Source organism: Denticeps clupeoides, chromosome 11 (assembly GCF_900700375.1).
Source record: "Denticeps clupeoides chromosome 11, fDenClu1.1, whole genome shotgun sequence".
NCBI classification, from domain to species: Eukaryota; Metazoa; Chordata; class Actinopteri; order Clupeiformes; family Denticipitidae; genus Denticeps; species Denticeps clupeoides.
Genome location: NC_041717.1, coordinates 20176643 through 20183103, shown reverse-complemented (window position 1 = coordinate 20183103; position 6461 = coordinate 20176643).

Below are 6461 nucleotides of genomic sequence, written 5' to 3'. Positions count from 1 at the left end.
ACATAACGTTAAAGACCTGACAGCGGACAGAAACGAACAGGGCAGCTTTATACAATTAACACAGGTGAAAACGATTAGGGAACATTACACATGACAACAATGTAACCCCTTTTCAGACCGGATCGTGACAACTCGTACACAATAAATGTGCCCATATTTTATTATATAAAATGAAAAATTCCTTCGTTGTCACACAGAAGTTTAAAAATCATCAAACATTTAGTGTGTGTGGGGTCATGTGAACGATCAGTAACATATTTCTAAAAAAAAAAAAAAAACGTATATGTCAATCATTTTCCTGACTTTGCCCTCTCGCTCTGTGCTTTTAATAAGTGTGTTTAGGTTTATTCCATGTAAAGGCAACCTTTCATTTCTGGATCCGCTGGGGGTGCCCTACCTGCAGAGCGCTGACCTTAACTTATTGGAAGGACTACTGGAAAACACGAAGCAGATGCTGGGGAGCCGTGAGTGGAATCTGTGGTCCACCGGATTAAAGAGGAGCGAGGCCATGTGGCTGGATTAATGCCTGCATCTCCGATGGTACAAGGGTGCATTGGTGGCCATGAAGACCAAACCGCAGAAGAGTCCGGTCCAGCGTCAAACTCAACATGACCCGTTTTTTGCAATAGTACATCATCTCTCTGTAAACATTTACATTTACAGCATTTATCAGACACCCTTATCCAGAGCGACTTACAATCAGTAGTTACAGGGACAGTCCCCCTGGCAACTTAGGGTTAAGTGTCTTGCTCAGGGACACAATGGTAGTAAGTGGGATTTGAACCTGGGTCTTCTGGTTCATAGGCGAGTGTGTTAACCACTAGGCCACTACCACCCTATATAAACATTGGACATTGTGTATGGTGTTGGGGTGTCAGGGGCTTCGGCAGCCATGACCCTCGTTTGGAATAAGTGGCTGTGGAATGTGAGTGAATGGGTTGAGGGTTGAGGATGGAGTCAAGCTCAACTCCCAGTCCTACTACCAGTTTCTGGAAGACACCTTCTTCAAGCAGTGGTACAGGAAGAAGTCTGCATCCTTCAAGAAAAACATGATTTTCATGCAGGACAATGCCCCATCACACGCGTCCAAGTACTCCACAGCGTGGCTGGCAAGAAAGGGTATAAAAGAAGAAAAACTAATGACATGGCCTTCTTGTTCACCTGATCTGAACCCCATTGAGAACCTGTGGTCCATCATCAAATGTGAGATTTACAAGGAGGGAAAACAGTACACCTCTCTGAACAGTGTCTGGGAGGCTGTGGTTGCTGCACGCAATGTTGATGGTGAACAGATCAAAACACTGACAGAATCCATGGATGGCAGGCTTTTGAGTGTCCTTGCAAAGAAAGGTGGCTATATTGGTCGCTGATTTGTTTTTGTTTTGTTTTTGAATGTCAGAAATGTATATTTGTGAATGTGGAGATGTTATATTGGTTTCACTGGTAAAAATAAATAATTGAAATGGGTATATATTTGTTTTTTGTTAAGTTGCCTAATAATTATGCACAGTAATAGTCACCTGCACACACAGATATCCCCCTAAAATAGCTAAAAATAAAAACAATCTAAAAACTACTTCCAAAAACATTCAGCTTTGATATTAATGAGTTTTTGGGTTCATTGAGAACATGGTTGTTGTTCAATAATAAAATTATTCCTCAAAAATACAACTTGCCTAATAATTCTGCACTCCCTGTATGATGTACAGTACAGGCCAAAAGTTGGGACACGCCTTCTTTATGTGTCTTAACAAAAAGTGGAGACCTGGCCTCCACAGTCACCGGACCTGAACCCAGTCCAGATGGTTTGGGGTGAGCTGGACCAACAAGTGCTAAACACCTCTGGGAACTCCTTCAAGACTGTTGGAGAAGCATTTCAGGTGACGACCTCTTGAAGCTCATCGAGAGAATGCCAAGAGTGTGCAAAGCAGTAATCAGAGCAAAGAAACTAGAATATAAAACATGTTTTTACTTATTTCACTTTTTTTTGTTAAGTACATAACTCCACATGTGTTCTTTCATAGTTTTGATGCCTTCAGTGAGAATCTACCAACGTAAATGGTCATGAAAATAAATAAAACACATTGAATGAGAAGGTGTGTCCAGACAGTACTGTACGTGAACGACACTTTTAAAACATCGCTTTCTGCTTTCATTTACAGCATTTATCAGACAGCCTTATCCAGAGCGACTTACAGTCAGTATTTACAGGGACAGTCCCTCCCTGGAGCAACTTAAGGTTAAGTGTCTTGCTCAGGGACACAATGGTAGTAAGTGGGATTTGAACCCGGGTCTTCTGGTTCACAGGCGAGTGTCTTACCCCACTAGGCTACTACCACCTTTCATTTACATTTCATGCAGCATCCCTACTGTTTGAGGAATCGGTGTTGTTTCTTTGCAACTTTGTATTTCAAGTGAGCACACGGTGACACAACAAAATGTGTCCTCTGGATTTCACCCATCACCTTATTGAGCAGTGGGCAGGGTTAACCAGCAACCTTCTGATTAATCTTCCATCACACTAGGCCAGCACTGCCCCAAAAAGTTCACTGTCAGAAGAACAAAAGGTTTATTAAAGATTTTTCAGTTGCTGGTGCTGCTTCCTGCATGTAACATCAAACATTCATCTACGCTTCCTAAATTCATTTCAAAATGTGCTACAGCTAAAGCACTGGATTCCCGGAAATCTACCGTTGCTAAAATTCCTTCCGTCCCTACTTATGTGGAGTGGGCTTCAGTTGACGTCTACACTTGTGTGTGTGTGTGAGTGTGTGTGAACAATTGCTGAATACTGTAGCACACACACACATTTTCTGTCCCCTCCCTTTAATGTTCCTTCCTGTTTCCTGTTCTGGTGACCTCAGGAGAGGAAGAACAATCATTCTATTGGCCTGTAAGTCTCACACACACACACAGACATTCTGAAGCGCCACCAATTAGTTACTCAGCCATTTTCTTTTAACATAAGTGACCAGCAGAGCAGTGCAAGTGCATTCCACCTGCGTCTGACTCGGCGGCCTGCTTTCCGATCGGCTCATGAATCGATCACCGCGCCGTGAGACTGAACGTTGCCAGCCTGGCAAGATTTTCTGGGTACCCACGCCGTTACGGGTTTCCCGGTGACCCGAGGGGTGTCGGAAGAGGTCAGAGGGCCAAAGTGTTTGGGTCGCCACGGCAACTCTCTGGATGGTGATATCACTAGTGGCCAGTCGTGGTGAATGGAGTGCTGACTTGAAAGGGTCACGGAGGTCAATGCACACTTCAAGTGAGAATCAGCCGACGTGTCAGGGCACTGGAGAGGCAGGGTCTTTGTCCATTAGAGAAGCTGATTTGCTATTGTCTTACAGGACCTTGTTACAGTATATCGACAATATTATGTTTTATCAAGTAAAACACCCAAATAATACTGATATTTTAGAAAAGAGTCATGAAAATAATGAAATTATGCACTTAATGAAGTATTAATTAATTAATTAAACTATGTTTGAAGTTGTTTATTATGTTAACAAAATTACTTGCAGGTTTTGTTTTCACTGGTTTGTACATTTACATTTACAGCATTTATCAGACGCCCTTATCCAGAGCGACTTACAATCAGTAGTTACAGGGACAGTCTCCCTGGAGCAACTTAGGGTTAAGTGTCTTGCTCAGGGACACAATGGTAGTAAGTGGGATTTGAACCTGGGTCTTCTGGTTCATAGGCGAGTGTGTTACCCACTGGGCTACTACCACCCATATTGTATTGGTGTCATTTTCACAGTACTGTATTATTACAGTATAAAACTAATTATATATATTTTTCTATTAAGACTGTAATAAATATAGACTATTGTGTCACATTACAGTTGAAACACGTGCAAACAGGCCCCATAAATGTAAAATGCACCAATAACGTTTCGGTCCTGCTCAGACCAGTGGGTTCTACAGTGGGTTCTACAGCCATGCTTTGACCAACAAAAAGGTTCCTGACGCAAGCAAGCGCAGAGGGACCAACCAACGGCGGGAACGTTTTACTTATCAGCTTGGTGAGCAGTGGGCAGCCATGAAAGGTGCCGGGAACAGTGTGTTGGGTCGGACCTCAGTGGTCGGACCTCAGTGTAGTTCGAGACTCCATACCCGTCTTTTTTTTTTTTTTTTACTTTTTATTTTATGTTTTTATGAACCGCAGCAGCTCAGTGGAGCACCTCCTTGACATTTTCTTGAGTGTGCTTGACTGGCACCACTTGATGGTTCTCCAGAACGTCCGGCTTGCGCCATTTCTCCTTGTCCTGCCAAAGAATTGGGGTTGCTTGGCGTTAGCTAGACACCGTGTTACTGCGCTTTTCGTGACTATTATTGCAAAAGGTCATCTGATTTCGGGACAACGTTCGCATCCTATGCTTGAGAGGACTTTGCTTTCGAAATGTGGACAAATGTGCACAATTGCTAGTAAGCTTGTAATTGGCTGTACGTGCATGTGCATGCATGTCTGCACTGGGGGGAGTGGGGCTCATGGTCCCATATGATCATATCATGGGGCCCCGTAGCCCGGCAACCACAGGTTCTCTTAGGTTGCCATGACGAAGGGTCTTTAATGACGCGCAGGCCGGCCCCTGTTTGCTTCTGTCCTCTGGAATGAGGCTCCCCCATCCCCCTGCCACACACACACACACACACACAACCCCCCTCCTTTCACCTCAGCGTGGAGACTGGAACTAAAAATCACACAATGCCAGCTCAAGAGGCCCCGGTCTGGTTCGAGGAGATAGGGCCCAGCGCGGATAGCCACCGTCATCGGGCCTGTAAATCATCGCCGGCGCGAGAGGAGCGGCCGCATCGGTCCGCGGGTTTATTGGCCTTTTGTTTTTGGGCCCTTTTACACGGCGCGGTGCTCCCGGGCCGGCCTCCTGTCATTTCCTTTCTCTCTGCGCTTCTACTGTGGAACGAGGTCGTCGGCTTTGTGAAGGAAATAAGCTCCTTAAGGAAAAGTGGAGCACAAGTCAGCTGCTCACGACTTCTCGCGGGCCGTTTCGCCTGTGACCGCCACAGGTTGTCGCATTTCGGGGTTCGTGGGAGAGCGCAGGTCACTGGAGGTCGTTGTCCAGCGCTCGCGTGATGCACAGCAGCCCGGTTTTGCCCACCTGTTTTCAGCATTTGACCAATCAAGCGTCTTTATAACAAGCGGTCATGGGCCTACTGGGTGGTACGTTACATCTCCAACGTACAGTCCAGCTACATCGATGAGGCGAAGAAAACATGACAAATTTAGCATGAAGGTTTTTGAAAGTGGTTATTTTTCGTCATACACAGCATAGCACAGCACACAGTGACACAGTGAAATGCGTCCTCTGCACGGAACCATCACCGTAGTGAGTAGTGGGCAGACATTGTGCCCGGGGAGCAGCGTGTGGGGACTCTGGGGACCCTGGCGGTTCGGGACTCACAAGACCACTGTGACCACTGTGCTATGGAGCTGCCAATTTGCGTCTTTATTGTTAAGCGTTAAATATAGAATACGGTACTGATGCTGGACGGCATAAACTCTAGTAACGTTCTTCTTGGGGCAGTGGTGGCCTAGCGGTTAAGGAAGCAGCCCTGTAATCAGAAGGTTGCCGGTTCGAATCCCTATCCGCCAAGGTGCCACTGAGATGCCACTGAGACTGCCCACTGCTCACTCAGGGTGATGGGTTAAATGCAGAGGACAAATTTCACTGTGTGCACCGTGTGCTGTGCTGCTGTGTATAACAATGACAAACCCTTCACTTTCACTCTTCTTCACTTGTCTTCTGAGCTGGAAACACCTCCGCGCCTCTGAAGAACCTCTAGTGAGGCTAGTATGTGAGAAATGGTTTGAACAATGTATGCTCTTAAAACTATTTGAGGCAATTTCATTTTTGTCAGATTTTTTAACATTGTCACCTTTCAAGCGCTCACAATGTTTTACTTTTGGCTAATATTTGGCTGGATTGTAGCCAGTTATCCGCTTTATTAGCCGTTTTCTTTTGTACGGCGTGGGATGTAAAGATGTCCCACTGGAAGCCAAGCAACAGTGGCTTTGTGACAGCACCAATAACCGAGAGATGGATGTTTCCCGAAAGTCCCGCAGGGGACCAGGAGCCGGAACTTGCACTCTTCCTCCGTCACCGCTGTTTTGTGGCGGCCCCCCCCATATAAAGAGGGCTGGGGGAGGTGGGCGGCATTGTGCTGAGCACACAGGGCCCTGGCCAGTGAAAGCCTATTGTCGTCGGGGTCTGAATGGCGTGAAACCCCCCCGCCTTCCCGGCGGCGGGGGTCCACGCACGCCGGGTGAAAGAGACCGGGCCCCGGCGCGCCGCGACACCGGGCATCCTTATCACCCTTTACACAGGCCGAGTCACATCAGGCCATTGTTCCCACCCCGACTCCTTCGGCGGGAGCAGATACGTCCCACATTCCCACATGCCGAATGAGGCCTTAATCCCGAATTAACACATTACTCGCCT